General features: G+C 38.4%; 1 long non-coding RNA gene across 1 annotated transcript; it reads right to left on the minus strand.

The window, feature by feature from the left end:
* On the minus strand, nt 265-15,416 carry LOC110389261. Its single transcript, XR_002433097.1, has 4 exons — nt 14,895-15,416; nt 8,841-8,944; nt 3,070-3,490; nt 265-1,424 (listed from the first exon to the last, which is right to left on the minus strand). It is a non-coding gene; the product is annotated as an uncharacterized LOC110389261 (long non-coding RNA).

Here is a 16,724-nt window from a genome sequence, read left to right on the forward strand (position 1 = left end):
AGCTTAAAAACATCACTCTTTTCTTCTCTGCAGATTTGATCATCATCTTAGCTTTCTGTAGGCTTCCAATTAATCTGGTTTTCCATTGCGCTTTTGACCTGTTTTGGATCACCTTTAGAAAACTTGGGAGTAGTAGCTCATGGTTTGTAATTCTTTGCACAGCAGGGCACCGCAACTGCTCTGAGGACCACAGAGATCTGCTGAATTTGGAGACCTCTTACAGTTTCTGAAAACAACTGTTTTTTGATGTCTTGAAACCCAAGGCTCTCTCAAAACCCGCTTTTGCCATAAAAGGCTCAGACCAAGGAGGTTTAAAGGATCTTTTGTCAACATTTTTCTATCCACTTCCAAAACACTGTTAGTCTCCCTTGCTTTGTGCTCTCTCAGAACCAAACAAAGCACAAGATAGAGCGTAGTGCTGGCTCTGATCCCTGGGAAGGTGCCTGATAAATTATATAATTACCAGAAGGTAATGTGAACATTCACAAGGAGCTTCTCCCCATCCTCCGTGACCTGCTGACTCATTTCTCTAAACCCAATGAGCTGCAGGTGTGCAAGAAGTATGCAGAAAAACAACTAAATTATTATAGAATTCACTGCAGAAGTGGAGAGGCTGAGTCCAAATATGGAACTAATTCATTTTCTTTCCCCTTTGGTTCAAAGTTCTGGATCTTGAAGTCTTGTCAGTGTTATAGATTGGTGGTGGATTGAGGCAACTGGGATGCAGTCATGTTTATTTGCCATTTATTTGACTGTTTTTTTCTGAGGGAAGAAACATCAAATGTCAGGCGCTAATCCCCTTGCTCATAGTCCCAAGCCATTTTCAAGCAAAAGTTGGCTAAAAATCTCTGCCTTCAGGCTGGCACTATTCTGCCTTTTTAGGTGTAATTCAGCTTTGCTTTTGTCTGTGAGTGTATGTGCTATTTCTGTAGCATTTCTTCTTTCCCAGATGTAAATACTTGTATTTCTGAACACATCCCAGCAAAATATTTGCATAGGCATTTCCCTTGTTTCAGGTGCTGACAAGATCCTGTGGTTAAAGCCTGCTGCTTTATAATGGAAGAACTCACCAGCAACTACTGCACAGTGATATTTTGTTCCTTTTGCAGCCATCCCCAGGCCTACAGCTTGCTTACCCCATCTTTACCTGATCCTACTGGCTGTGAACAGAGTATTTATGGACAAACACCTGAGGTGCACAACAGCATGATGCTGACAGATGTGACAGAGAGCACACCTGATTTAGTTTCTCCTTGTTCAAAGACCAGCACTATGAATCCAGCTGAGTATTTGAATGCAATTATGAATGTCAGGCAAAACATTGTCTCCATTTCCTCCTTGCAGTAGTGCTTCAAACCTTCTGTGCTTCTTAATACATTGGGAATGCGTGCTTCACTACCTCCTATGCAAATCTCACGTTGTCTCTGTGAAAAGGAATGAGAAAATATAAACAGAACTACATTTTGCATAGGAAGGGATGAACTGAAAAGAAAAAGAGGGGACTAGGAAGGACTGAACAGGATTCTCCCTCTAGTCCATAAGCAGTTAGTTGAGAAAGATACCAGACCTCAGGCTGTATTGTTTGATTCTGGAATCTGCTCAGATTCTCATGTTTGATTCTACTCTCTCGGGTCTCATTCTGCATAAATCCTACTGGATCTCGCAGGATCAGGACATGGAGCGGCAGCTAAGGTTCTTGTGGTCATGTACAATGCAGCTGAGCGGCTTTAACATGCAGCTCAAGTGGCTTGGTAGGTCACCATCACTGACCCATAGAGTTGTTACTGCTACCACTGCTGAAACAAGTAGTTATACGAACTTGTGCACAAGCTGCCTTGCGCCATTTCTCATGTGCAGCTTTGTGAAAACTGGATAGGAACTCGTCTTTAAACCTTGCAGTGTTTGAGGGGATTTATCAGTGTTACTATAAAAGAGCTTTTTCTTTCTATATTCCATCTTCATCTTTTTTTTTTCCTATTCTTACTGTCAGTAAGGCAATATGCACAGATCATAAAGTATAATAAAAGAAGAAAAGACAGTACACACTAGGCAATTATTAAACAATCCCATATGCATAGTACAGGAGGCTTCTCTTTAATGGGACGTATCTAGCAAGATCGTTTATGTTCTCACTCGTACTCCTTATCACTATTACCATGCAACTCAGCAGGAAGCTAAAATAGAATGCATAAGGGGGAGTAGATACAGTGGGAAAAACTACAATCACAACAGTTTGAAAAGAGTGTTTTCAAAGCTGATACACTTTTTTAAAATGAGAAAGTTAAAAGTAAAATGCCTTAGGAGCAGAGGCAAAATCAAGGTTTCTGCCAGGCAAATACTGTTGATGTTAATGAACTGTATATTTCTGGAGCTTCATCCACATTTTCTAAACACTGTTATTTTTTTTTTTCCAACTGCAATAATTATAGATTTTTCTCTCAATATCTTTTAAAAATTTATTACCAAGATCCTTACTGAAATCTAGGTGCAGGTATGTAAAATATATTTGCCTAGTGTTTTGGATTAATTTAGATTACAGACTTGATTAGAAATTGTGGTGCTTGCATCTGTAAGTGCAAATCTGGAAAGACTGATCCCTTTGTGTTATAAATTCAATTTTATTTTGTAATTGTATTTGAGCACCTAATTCTCAGAATGCTCAGAACATAATCCCAGACAAAATGAGTTATGTTTTTGCTTAGCATTAGAGCAAAACTGACTCATAATCAAGCCACAGCATTATCTCTTCTGATTAGCCTGTGTAGCAAACTACTTCTGGAATGCAGTAAATGAGATCATTTACTGCTTGCTTATATCTTGGAGCAGAGCGCATCCTCCTTTCAAATTCTTAGTTGTTGTTGTGCTCTCCATGAACTATTGAGAAGGGCCACATTAGAATTTCACTGCCATGAACTCATGCTGCAGATGGGCAGAAATGGCTGAAGTATTTTGACAGAGTAAATATTTATTAATGGTTTTGTTGAAATGCTAAGTGCCTAAGTGAGGGAAGGAAGTGAAAAAACAATTAAAATTGCTAATATTTTCTTTACTTCTTGATTTCATATCTACCTGTCTTCATTTCCCAACATGAGGGAAAATACGTGAATTGTCTGTAGATAAGCAGTAGTTAATTTGTAGATTATCTATGACTTGTGGGGGAAAAAAAGGTGTATTCAGAAACTTCTCCACATTTCGACTGCTTTTCATAGGAGCTCCCACAAGGACTGAACTATATTTTCCAGGTTGTACACCGTTTATGAAGGCAAATTTTCCTTCCAGGGCATTTTACAGCTCAGATCTCAGCCTCACTAAAAGCAATTGAGTGGAGGCATGGAAAGGAAAATAGCAAAGGGGAGCTTTTTGTCTTCTTTTGTCTTTCCAACTTCTTTTCTCAACATCAGGAATCAATGAATGGAGCATCTCTGGTGGAAAACAAAACTATCTTCAAGAAGAACTCTGGCCTTGAGCTGCTGAAGAAAGATTCATTCTTCTGAAAAAAAAAAAAAAAACAGCCAAAAAACATCAGTGTTGTTACCTCCAAGAAGAGTGTTTTAAACTGAAAGTTCATTTCTAAATTCAACATACAGATGCTAAAAAATCTATGTACTAATTTGTTTTTTATTATACCTCTTCTTTTTCCTCATCTCTTGCTTTGTTATACCTGCAGAGGTTTGGGAACCTTGTAATACTGTACAGTGGAAGTCAGTGGGTCCTTTCCTGCTGACTATCTTGAGAGCTGCATCTGGCCTTAAGATGCAGTTATTTAAAAAAAAAAAAGTATTTAAATTGCTGATGGCGGCATATTAAGTTATTTGTTAGCATTTTCATTTAGTGTAACATTTGCAAACCTAATAGGTTATTATCAAATTTAATCGCAGACAGTATGTATAAAACAACATGATATACTGCATGATCTTCACTAAGATGTGGCCAACAGCTTGAGGAAGCTGTTATATATGCCCAAGAATAAGTTTATTTATTTTACAAAACCAGTGAGAATTGAAGTGCCATCTCTGGGTCATTCTGCAGTGTCCCCATTAGAGCAAAGCAGTCCATTAGAGCAGATCTAGGAGAGCAGAGTCCGGGGTCCAGCCAGAGGACACACTATCATAACCACTTCAAGAGGTAGCTTATTTAAAATAACTCAGCAATAAGTAAGTCTCTTCAGAAAGCAACATCTGTTACACTGAGAAAAGGACATTTTTGTTAATGTAGATGTAATTCTACTGGTGCGTATGTTCATAAGTGACCTCACTGTGATACTGAAAAAAGCATAATAGCTTAAAACAGTGTCCTAGTTATCTCTGGCTATATCGCTAAGCTTACTTGGGAATTATACTAAACTCCTGGCTTGTAAGTTGCATACTATTAGTCTGCAACATAATTTGTCCAGTGAAGCTGGATGGTATCTGTTTTTCATGTCATGTTTTGCTTTTTGTCTGCATTTCCTGCTGAGTTAATTAAGAATTTGGGGTTTTTGTATGGTGTCATGGTTTCATAATTTTTTGTTATCAGTGTTCCACATCATAAGATCATGTTGTGCACTGGGAGTTAAAGAGTTAATGCTCCAGTTCCATGGACTGTTGATAGTTCTGGGTATACCTGTCTCAGAAGAGAAGAAGAACTACACACCCCAGAGGACTTTGTGTTTCCATTTTCCATTCACAGGAAAAGATAAAACTGTTCTCATATCATGAGACGACCTCTTTTTCTCTTTCTGCTCATCTCTGCAGCATGTGTGCTCCCTAGAAATCTCACCTTCAGCATTAGAGTAAAGTCTTCAGTTTTTGGACACTCTCATTTTATTTGATTTATTAACTTCAATTCTAATTATATTGTATGATACTGTGTTATCTTGCATTCCAATATCTTTTTTAGTAAATTAGTTTGTTTCTCCTCAGATTGTTGCTGCTGTTTTGCTTTTAGGCCCATCTCCCTACCCTCCCCCCTTTCCTCCTTCCTTTTTCCCAGGGTGTGGGTCTGTGGTCCCCCTGCCCCATTAGTCACAGAACCACGCTGGACCAGCCCGTAAACTGTTGACATATGGGAAGTGGAAGACATAAGTGACTTTCCCAACAAGTTAGCCAAGTAAGCCAGGACTAAAGGAAAATTCATCCATTCTATCTACAGTACCTAACAATGACCCCTGACAAGGTTTCTCAAGCATGTACTTCTTGCCAGCTTCATCAAATACTCCACACCTGCCTGCCCCTGCAGCCATATACCATCCCTGCAAAGACTTTTTTTGTGCCTTGCAGACATTTAGGAAGTTTCTACATGCTATGGATGCTTTTTACTTATTATAAATGGACTCAGACATTAAAACACAGTTTTACAAGCAGGGTGAATGTATTATAATTGCAGATATTATGCATATGTTTCCTGAAGATTTTTACATCTTTCTTCCTTTAATGGGATGACAGTAATTAGAAATGAAAGATACACTGGAGATCTGACAAAGCACACTGCAGTGAAAGAAGTCTCTCACAGTTATTTCAGTATATCTTGGGTCACTAACATCAAGTCTATTTTCTAGCAAAGAAACATCAATATATCCAGAATGAGAACGTAGTTCATATCAGTCTGGCATAACATTTATGTGTTTTTTGTCTACACTGCACCTTTATGGTTAGAAATGTCAGCTCAGCTCTTCTCCCCAACACCCCATACAGACAGTAAACATCTCTTCAAGCCAGTGCTATAAGAAACTCTTGATGAAAACCCTCATTTATTAAGATGAAGTAAAAACCTTCCTGTCATTCATTTGATAATTATCACCCCTGCTGTTCATCTTTCAGTGACTCCACTTCTCCAACTTCGCTGACTAAATAAAATTATTTATGTATTTTATACTTCAAAATAAATACAGAAAAGAATATTGCATGTGTTTATAAAGAAAACTAATAAGGACAATCTATATGAGATCTACCAGGAAAAGTCAGAATATCCATTCCAGAAATTTCTAGACAAGGATTATAAGGCTTCATTTAGTTTTCCATATATACTTCCAGATATTCTTAGAAGCAAGAATTAAAATGAGACACAGGAGTTTGAAAACGCTGAGCATAGACTGCAAATGATTGTCTGATCTACGAATTTTCACACATTAGTGAACAGAAAGGAAAAGTATGATCATAGACATCTAACTATATTAAAATGCTGAAATATCTTATTTTGCAGAGCTGTTCAATTACTCCAGAAACATTCTCTACAAATTTGCACTGAAGTAATCACTGGAGTACTGACTGTCAGAGCTGAGCTTAACAATTCTGTATTTAAATCACAAACCCGAAATTCTTGAGCAAAATCTCTTTTGTAATTGAGTTAGGACAAACAATGACTAAGAGGTATGTGCTATCAGGCAAGGATACTGGCTACACAGAGCTCAGCCTTTCCTAAGCAACTTTCTCATTTTTACCACTTCAATCTGTAATTCAACATCTTAACCTAGTTTGAAAGTAGTGCTGAGACTGACTGACAGATTTAGGATGCTTACGGTGTGACCAGTTAAAAAGATGAACATTTTGCATATTGCTTTCCAGCAGTTAATTATGGAGTGCTGCTCTTCTTTCATGCTTGTGCTACTATGTTGAATTTCCTTCACTGGTTTTGATTTGTGCCTTGGCCTTTATGAGTTTCTTTCAGCCAGAAAATGCAGAGTCTTTTTTTTCTCTCTTTGTAGCTCTTCACAGTTTCTTGGCTTTGACTTGAAAAGACACTGGTAGAGTGCCGTGTCTCCACTGTGTTTTGTCTGTATGTCTGTAACCTGAATTCTAATTCACTCTCCCATTACAAATATCTCAAAAGAGAGGGGAAAAAAATTCCTCCAGGGATACCTTCTCTGCAAAATTTTCAGCTAGACCTGAAAGTTTATGTGCCAAAGTTAAGTGAGATGAGCAGCGAATGCTGGAATTCAATAATCTTCATAGGTGATTTGTCATCCCACAAACTGAGCTAGATTAGCTGGAGGATGCTGACATCCCTCTCAGATCTAAAGTAAGAAGAGAGCTATAGATCCTGAAGGGGTGCCTTGAGCACAAGCCATTACTAATCCAAAATACACTAAGAATTTAAGCTGAAATTGCCTATTTACCTCCAAAGTGTTAGAGCTAACAGAGTACAGAATAACCTGGGATGACCTTCTACCACATTTTCCTACAGAATGGGAAAAGTGGCTTTCAGTTGCAGAGTTATGCCCACTCTGTTCTCCAAGTAAATAATATGTTATCCTACCTAAAGCTGCTCCAACTGACAAGAAAGTGCCATAGTTCAGTGGTCATGACGTTATTGATAGACAGGCTGTCTTGCTCCATAATTTTGGAGGAAAAAAAGAACATATTTCAGATAAGGCGTAGGCAATGTCATCAAGGCAGGCAGCTCTGCAGTATTTGTTTTTTATCTACTAAAAAACCCTTCCAAATAAAACAAAAATACTTGGATTGGAAGCCCATTGGAATCCACCTAGCAAGCTGAAAAACATGTGCTTATTCAGAATGTCAGAATGCGACTTTCTCATTCAACTCCCGTTTTAATCAAGTCTCCATTATTTTAGGTAACATAAAGATGAAGCTTTGCTTTAAAACAAAAGAAAACAAATCCCCTCAAAAAACAGCAGCAAAACAAAAACCATCATCACCAACAAATCAGAAATGCTTACATAAATTTTAGATAAATTAAATATTAGATAAATTCTAAAATACATTCTTGTGTACATCTCTTTCAGTATATGATATTCATGGAATTGCCATTCTTCATGAAGGTTGCAGTAACTAATGATTACCTGAAGCATGTTCTTTTAGTCTTTTGTTTTGTTTTGTTATGCTGCTATTGTTTGCATTTAATTGCTTCATATATATACTCCTCAAAACTACTGCTCTCACTGTTCTACTGCTATGCTTTTTTTAATCTTTTCATAAATGTATCTGAATTTAGAGTGAAGGACTTGTAGATACAGCAGAGGAAAATCCTTGGCATAAGTCTGAATGTGATCAAATGGTGTGGATGAAGTGAAGAGCACTCTGTTTTCTCATACTTACACTGAAAATGTCAGCCAAACTTTAGGAAAGACAGTAACCAGTATTTTTTTTTGTTCGTTTGTTTTCAGATATCATTTTTTAAAGAAACGTGTAACTTTTAAAAAAGAATGAGGTCTCTTAGTACAGATTCATCCTGAGATCACAGAACGTCTCTCAAGTACTATATCTTGTTTCTAAATTAACTAATTCTCAGGCAAAATCATGAACCTAAAGTCCTCAACCAGCCCAAAGCATAGGCTGATGTTCTACATCCAAGTAGTGATAATTTGCTGAGTTGGAGTCTGTACACAAGCATTCAGATCTGCAACATTTGCTGGTTTGGCTGTGTAACTTGTACTGGCTCCCTTTCTGAGAACTGGCCACAGACTTTTTGACAAGTACCGAAATTACCTTGCTCTGACATGGTGGGTGTTTTTTTCCAGCCTTCTCTGTGCTATTGCTAGACTTTTATCAAAAACCAACAGTATAAAACAAGTCAAAGCACATGCCTTTTCTGAAAGAGGCTGCATCTGCCTCAGACAAACATCTTTGCAAAAGGCTTTGGCACACAGCTGTGGCTGAAATAGCAGATATTTGCTTGCAGTCTGTGAAATGTACCCTGCTATTCTCTAGAAACACTGGCTCAGCTGCAGTACATTTGGTATTAAGGATTCTATCACCACTTTGCCAGACCAGCTCAAATGAAATTTAGAGCTTTAATTCTCTCTTCAGCCTATAGCACAGTAATAGCTAGCAATTAGAGAATAATTGTGTTGCTTTTGAAAGCTCATAGTTGTAATCAAAATACAATAAAGAAGTACTTACTTTTTTTATACATGTAAATCTAATCACTCTCATGTTGTAGGATCTCTGGCTGGAGTAACTTCCTTCGATAGATTCTGCAATTACTTCTGTATATCTCTATCATGCTAGATAGGGAAAGGGAAAAAGGAGTTTATCAAGATAAATTGCTAAGCAACTTCATGCCTTTTTAGCACTACTCTGATGTGAATGTAATTTTGCTGCTATTTGACAAGACTCTGAACCTTGCTCAGGTTGGGTCTCAAGCACAGAGACCAGTGCTGGCTAACTGGTATTACTACTGGACAAGAGACAAATAGAAGCAGATTAGAACATCACACCACACTTCTGAGGTCATCAGATGTGGGCCATTGACATGGAAGCCTTTCCTGCACACCTGGAAGGGATTAGTTGCCAACATACTTGTGCATGAAATCCTACAGTCTCAACAACATGGATATAAGTTTGAGTAGTGACACCTCCTTCTGGCCCATATATTTGATTTGGGAGACTGTTTGTTTGCAAACCTAAGTGCAGTTTACATTTGTGAGTGTTGACTGAGGGATGTTGGCTGGAGAAATTGTTTAGGTTGCTTTCAAGAGAAGAAGAGAAATAACACCCGCAGTAGGGCAGTACTTCCAAACTCAGTCTGCACTACGCAAATAGTGTTCAGCTGAAAAAATCACTGTGTGTCACAGGCTGAGAGGTTTTCAAGACAGGTGTTTAAACAGATTTGCTTTTGTAGTTATATCTGATCTTTCTGTATTAAATACAGGAACTGAACCTACAAAAATTGTTACACAGACATAGTTGTGTTCACTGACTTCTTGTCTGAGATCACTTGTTTGCAAAGCAACAATCTTGTTTTCCATCTGCTAGCAAATACATCTTGTTTTACCAAAATGAATTTGTTTTTTGCAGGCATCTGCAAAAATGTCTGAAAGATTAATTTTCATTCATTTAATCATTTACTGTTAATAGAATCATAGAATTATAAAGGTTGGAAAAGACCAGTAAGATCATCTAGTCCAACCATCAGCCCATCTCCACCATGCCCACAAACCCATGTCCTTCAGTTCCACATTTCTTGAACGCCTCCAGGGATGGTGACTCCAGCATCTCCCTGGGCAGCCAGTTCCAATGTCTTACCACCCTTTCTGAGAAGAAATTTCTCCTAATATACAGTATACTCTCCTAATATACTCTCCTGGCACAACTTAGGGCATATCGTCCTAATAGCTTAATTATTTGTTGTGATACGTAGTTCATACCAGTATAGGCAGGTTATTCTCTGATAGCCTGATTGTATTTAAGGAAAAAAAGTTACTGTACCCCAGAAATACATAACAAAACATGTCACTTATTCCAACTGACTAAGCTTTCAGGATTCACGAACATTTCTACAGTTGCCAGTAGTTGTTTGAATAATGAATGATAAGGACTTATAAAACCTTAACAAATATTCAGAACCTTCAACACTGCATTTTATACTTTTTGTAGAATTCCAAACAGTGTGTTTAGAGAGGTAGTTTCTTAATGATTTTAAATTTCCTAATTCCAGACTAAAATTACTTTGTGTGGCCAAAGCATCATTTAAAGAGAAAGGATTTTCTTTTTGTTTACCCCTACAATTAATATGCAGCTCAGATTTTTGCAGCTTCATTGAGAAAAACAGGATTACTCACGAAACAATGTAGTATTAAGAATATGTAAATGTTTTATTACTCAGGAAGACTGACTCACAAATAACTAAATTCCATTTTATCTGAAATACAGGTTCTTAAGGATCCTATACTATGGAGAAAACTATAAAATATTTAAAGCCAGAACTTAAGGAGAAATTGATGTGTTGTTTTTTTTTTTTTTCTGTTGTTTGGTATGGTTTTGCTTTTCTTTTGTAAATCATTTTTTAGTTGCTCTTTTCATCTGTTCTTTCAAATATAGTGAGAAAATGCAGAAGGTTTTGGAAGACACTTGAGAATAAACAGAGTTTAGAAATACTAATTATGTAATGCATTGATTTGTGTAGTCATTGTATGGAGGAGATAAGTATTTTGAAAAGACTGTTTTGTTGGCTATTGAGTTCCCTTAACATCAGTAGAAAGAAAGATATAGTTCAGAAGGAAATTTCAGGTCTCTAGCTAGCTGCAGAGCTTTTACTCAAATTCCTACTTAAAAATACCTTTGCATGAGTGGGAACTACTCCCCCAGAGCCCATGACCAGCATTCTGACAGCTATCAAAATATTTTACGTTCAAACACAGCAAACCTATTTTATGTATGTGATTTTTTAAACCATCCTGCTACCAGAGGCACAAGGAGGTGTTCTAGTTACAAGAGGAGAGAGAATAGAAATAAGAAGCAAATTATACTGAGATGCAGAGTGGACTGTACTTGGGGGTACAGCCAGGGGGTATGGTAGTATGATCCATCGAACTAGTGCAGAGGGAACCACTCCTGCTAAGGAGACTTGCTGGAGGTCTACAGGTAAGAAAAAGGAGAAAGAACCTGCTGGGAAACTTTGCTGGCAGTCACCCTCAGGCAGGCGGATTAAGCTGTACAGGAGAACTTGTTCTTATTGGCTCCACAGTTGGAAGCTTGCCTGCTGTGTTTATGAATTTGAACATCAAGAGTTAGATCTATCTTTCACATGAAAGACATGAAAACAATTTCCAGAGTTTTCCAGCAGATGGCATCTTGTCTGAATCAGATTTCTGCACAACGCTCTTGGAGGAAAAATAATCAAATAAAAAGGCTTATGAAAAAATGTGTGGGTTTCTTTTTTTTAAATGTTATATGTGCATACAGAAAACACTCCTTCAAATACAGCACAGCATCACTTCATAGCCTTTAATACAAGGGAAAAGAAAATAGTTAACAGATTTTCACCTTTTTGCTTATCAGTCATCTTGGATATATATATATTTAATTGTTTCCAGTTGCCATAAGAGACTTGTTGTAGTTAGACTTTTTTGTTCAGAATGATCTTTTCTGCATTTCTTTGCACTGGGAGTTTCCTAGAATATCAAAAACCAAAACCAAAACCGAAAAAAAAAACAAACAAATGAAAAAAACACCTCTTTTTACTATCAAAAACATCTTAAATGTCAGAAATGTTCACTGACATTTCAAGGATTAAACACAAATCGAGGATGAGGTTGTTATTATTAGATGCCACACCAATCAATATGATAAGAACAGGATCACACTGTTAATTACTAACAAAGAGGCAATCCATTTTGCTTCTTACTCTAAATGTAGCTGGCTGTGGGAAACCTGAGCAGAACAGAAGATTAATTAGTTTGCTTGCTACTTGCACTGTTGCATAAAAAATAAAATTTCTAATAGTTTTTAAAATGTCAGTGCAAGAATGTACCCACAACATATTATCTTGTTTTCATCAATATTTAAGCATAAAAAAGAAAAAAAGAAAAAGAAAAAAGAAAGAAGGAAAGAAACAAAGAGAGAAAGAAAAAAAGAAAGAAAGAAGGAAAGAAAGAAGAGAAAAAAAGAAAAGGAAATAAAAAAGAAGAAGAAAAAAGAGAAATTGTTGCCTTTTTGTTATTATTACTTCAGTCAGTCTGGTGCTGAGGAGAGATGTCATATTGGACTTCAGTCCAATTTAGCTTTCAGTAAGACCTTCTGTTGTAAGTTATGAACATAAATAACTCAGTTCACCACGCTAGATTAGTTTTGCACTTGATGTTGTTCTAGTGATTATCAGATTCTTTTCTAAGCATAAGTACAAAGTATAAAAAAAAACCTCAGTGTTTCAGTTGGCCATAAAATTGTTAGTCATACTAATTAAAAGTTCAAGTAGAACAGCCATAACTAACGTAACATTTTGTGTTCTAATTCTATAGTATTTACTGTCTAATCCAGAGAAAGCATGACATTGCAAAATTTGGTTTATTTACCACGAGGCTTGAACTATGAGAAGAATGGCCTACTGCCTTCAAGGATCACTGTCTCTGGGGATGTTTTGTTCTTTCAGGTGATCAAGAGCACATAACCTTTGTTTTGGCGTTAGATTTATGGGGAAGAACAGGAAATTTGCTTTTATTGAATAAATAACTGTGTGTGTTTGTTACATTCTGTTACTCATTATTTGAATGTTCATTTGCAATGGAGGGAGAGAATTTCAATAAATAGTAACTATTTTTGTCTTTTATCTCATGTCATGTTGTATCTTCTCCAGAACTTCTTCCCCTTGCCGCCAGTGCACAGCCAATCCACAATTTGAGAAAATCAAGTTTAATTCTTTATGTAAATCAAGGGTTTAGGAATTCATGTTTAAATAGGTTGAGGCTAATATGACTTCAGAGTGTTGTAATTGAAAGCAGCAATGTGTCCCGAGATTTCTGCCATCCTAAACAACTCTGTGATCTCCCTAGGAAGTTGCTCCAGAAAGACTCTTAGGCATCAACTTTTAAGAGTTACTGGGCTGACAAGATTTTGCCAGCTTCAGTTTTCAAAGCAGAAATTTGTTTCGACTTTGCATCCTTCCTCTAGGCAAAATGGAATAAATGTAAATATATTTCAGGCTCTTTTTTTCCTCCAGTGAGATTACAGTTGTCATTTCCAATGTCATGGGATGTTTATCCCTTATTTGGTTTTTCTTATCTGTCCAATACCATAACTTCTAGTTTTAATAGGGGACAGAGAAACTTTAAATTGGGAATATTGCTAAACAGTTCACACACACAAAGAAGCACGCAAGTTCCTTGCAGTCTTGTCAACCTTTTACAGAAATTGTTATAAGTCCTAAAAATCTTACGACTGATCTAAACATCCCATTATTATCTCATGATGAACTACAGCTTTGGAAATCACCTTTGTCTCTTTTCTTCTAATTGTTTTTCTTTCTGTACTACTTATTTTCTTCTGTCTCCTTGGACTGTGAGCAATTGAAACTTATCTTTCAGATATTACAGTTTCTTTTCAAAGTGCTATAAGCCTTTTAGCTAACAGTCTGAAACAAATTTTGTATGCTCAAAGCCACCATTCTGCAAGGGTGAATAGTAACTAATGACCTAAACAATACTTCTTTGTTTCAGCATTTTCTGAGCGAAATTCGAGCCTGAGGAGGCCAACTGGGTCAGGTAACAATTACTGCATTTATCCCCTTTTCAAACTACGCATTACCATTTCTTCCCCTCTAGTCACATTGCACACCTGCTTTCATACTGTGGAAATGAATGGTTCTTCTATATTACTGATTTTCAGGGAAACTGAAAGAAGTTTGGCTACCTGCCTCAGTCTCAATTCACATTCTTCTGTGCAGGATCTCTTTTCCTCCCCAGCACTCCCTTCCTTCCACACACACTCTGAACAGTATTTCTATCAAACTACTAAAAGCTATATTTTTAAGTAAAACAAGGGTGGCATTTTGAAGACAAGCCACCATCAGCTCTTCAAATGCTTTTTTAAAATAAAAATACTAGAAAGAACCTAAGATAACAATTTAAGCAGAAAACAGTTTTCAGCCAAGTGAAGAGACTTACTAAAGATCTTAACTGCTTTTGAATGGATTATTTTCGAGTCAGAAGCCCTTATCTTTTTACAGATAAATAGAAAGTGCAAAAATAAGATCTTCTAGATGGAAGCTCACTTTCTGTTTGGTAATCACAGAATCTCCTGAGTTGGAATGGACCCATACCTGCAATCAAAGCCAACCCTTGGCTCCACACAGAACCACCCTAAATTCAAACCCTGTGTCTCAGAGTGTTGTCCAAACATACCTTGAACTCCGGCCCTGCCCACTGCCCTGGGCAGCCTGTTCCATGCCCACCGCCCTCTGGTGCAGACCCTTTCCCTAACCCCCAGCTGCCCCTCCCCCGACACAGCTCCATCCCGTTCCCTCCAGCCCTGTCGCTGTCACAGAGAGCAGAGCTCAGCGCTGCCCTCCGCTCCCTTTGAGGAGCTGCAGCCGCCATGAGGCCTCCCCTCAGCTCCTCTGCTCTGGGCTGAACAAACAGAAGGGCCTCAGCTGCTCCTCATACACCTTGCCCTCCAGACCCTTCACCATCATTCTAGCCTTCCTTTGGATGCTCTCTAATAGCTTTAAGCCCTACTTACACTGTGGCACTCAACCCACACGAAGTGCCAGAGGTGAGGCCCGCACAGCACAGAGGAGATGACACAACCCCTCCCCTCTCTCGGAGGCAGTGCCAGGACTGCTGCTCCCCAGGGCGCACCTGGCCCTCTGTGCTCCAGCACACACTGCTGCCTCATGTTCAACTTACCATAACTTCAGCATCATTGCCATGTACTTTAATAGTACTCATGTTTACATATTTAAGCACTACAGCTGCAGGGATGGTCAGTGTGAGCAGAGCCCAGCAGTGCTCCATGTCAGAGCAGAGCAGCTCCAGCTGCTCCAGCAGGGTCCTGCCGCTGCCAGAGTTGAGCCGTGAGTGATGCTGGGTGTGCTCTGGGAGAGCAGAGTTAAGAGAGGAAACACCGCAGTGTGACAGCAGCTGGGAGAGGAGTGAGCAATGGGAGAGAAGCGGCCCTGCATGCACTGAGGGCAATGCAGGAAGAGGGCAGGAGCTCCAGGCGCGGAGCAGCAGCTCCCTGCAGCCCAGGAGAGGCCCATGGTGGAGCAGGCTGTCCCGCTGCAGATCTCCCCGTGCAGCCATGGAGGAGCCCCTGGTGCAGCAGTGGATGCAGCATGGGGGAGGCACACCCCATGGATATCCCTGCAGAAGAAGCCCTGAGCTGGAGCTGCAGCCCGATGAGAGCAGACCATGGTGCAGTAGAAGAAGGAGCAATAGATATGGACTGTTATGAACTGATCATAGCTCCCATTCCCCATACCCTCAATACCACTTAGAGAGGAGGAGGAGGTAAAGGAGCTGGGTGTGAAGGAATGAAGATGAGCCTCGAAAAAGAAGAGGGAATGGGGAAAATATATTTTTGTTTCCCACTATCTAAACATACTTTGAGTGTCAGTAAATGAATTAATTTTCCCCACATTAAGTCAGTTATGTTCCTGATGGTAATTGTTAAGTGATTTCCTTGTCCTTATCTCAACACACAGGTTTTCTGTTTTACTTTCTGTCCCCTGTTCTGCTGAGGAGGAGGAGCACCTGGTGGGCCAGCCAAAGTCAGCACGTCTCCTTTACACTTTAAGAAGATGACTATCTCATTTTTAAGAATGTATGCCACCAAAATAGTTTTGTATCCTTGTCTTTGTTACATCTAGAGATATCAGGAGAATATCCACAAAGATCAGTGGTATCACCATGTGGTTGTAGCTGAGAACAAAATCTAGCTTGGGCAATACACACAGATGGTTGGGTCTGGCTACAGGAGGATCTGTGCAGAGGAAGGCTGTGCAGTGTGTTCATAGAGTAGTGCACTACACAGGTCTTGGGTCACACAGCAGGTAATTTTACTGGGGCTCCACCTGGTGTGTTAAATGTTTTCAATGACCATCTACAGATGCTCTATGCCATCTAATGAGTTGTCATTTAGATGCATGAAAATAAATAAATATAGTGGATACGTAGTGTGCTGGTGAATACAACCATGTCACCTATGCAATGCTATCATTCTCTTAATGCTTACTACCTACCTTGTTTTCCAAATTTTAAAATAAGCAAACTATTTATTATGGAAAGTAACCTTTTAAACTGCAATGTATAGCTTTGGTTCCATTTGAAACTATTAAATTATACAAGCAGAAATTTTAGTATTTACTTCTGAATGATTGTAGAAGTAAATTTAAAACCTGAGACTGGTCATAGAACAAAATTTCCTGAATATGTTTTAAAATATAATAAACAGTTAAAAAGGCAGCTTTAAGAAGTGTAAAGTGAGTGGTTTTCCAGATGAAGTTTTGCACTGGAATTTAAAATACAGTGCATTAGCTATGTCCTTTATTATGGATAGCTTACTTTCTTC

This window comes from Numida meleagris, chromosome Z, assembly GCF_002078875.1.
Source record: "Numida meleagris isolate 19003 breed g44 Domestic line chromosome Z, NumMel1.0, whole genome shotgun sequence".
NCBI lineage: Eukaryota > Metazoa > Chordata > Aves > Galliformes > Numididae > Numida > Numida meleagris.